Below are 259 nucleotides of genomic sequence, written 5' to 3'. Positions count from 1 at the left end.
GCCAATGCGCGCCCACGTCCGCCCGCACGGCGCTCCGCCCCCGGCTCCCATTCATCAAGGGGGGGGACGGTGTCGTCTTTTCAATTCATTTATCTGCAGGAATGATTGCCGCTATCAGTCTCGCGTTCACCGCCCGGCTGAGGAGGTGAAAGTTTCTCCCCAGGAAGATAAACCGCAAAAGACAATATTGTGCATGATTTGCGCCTTTTTTTTGCGGAGCGAAAAAAAAAAAAAGGCCCCCCGAAAAAAAAAAATCGGG

The sequence above is a fragment of the Corvus brachyrhynchos genome, unplaced genomic scaffold (assembly GCF_000691975.1).
Source record: "Corvus brachyrhynchos isolate BGI_N302 unplaced genomic scaffold, ASM69197v1 scaffold221, whole genome shotgun sequence".
NCBI lineage: Eukaryota > Metazoa > Chordata > Aves > Passeriformes > Corvidae > Corvus > Corvus brachyrhynchos.
Note: the sequence above shows the minus strand (reverse complement) of the source record.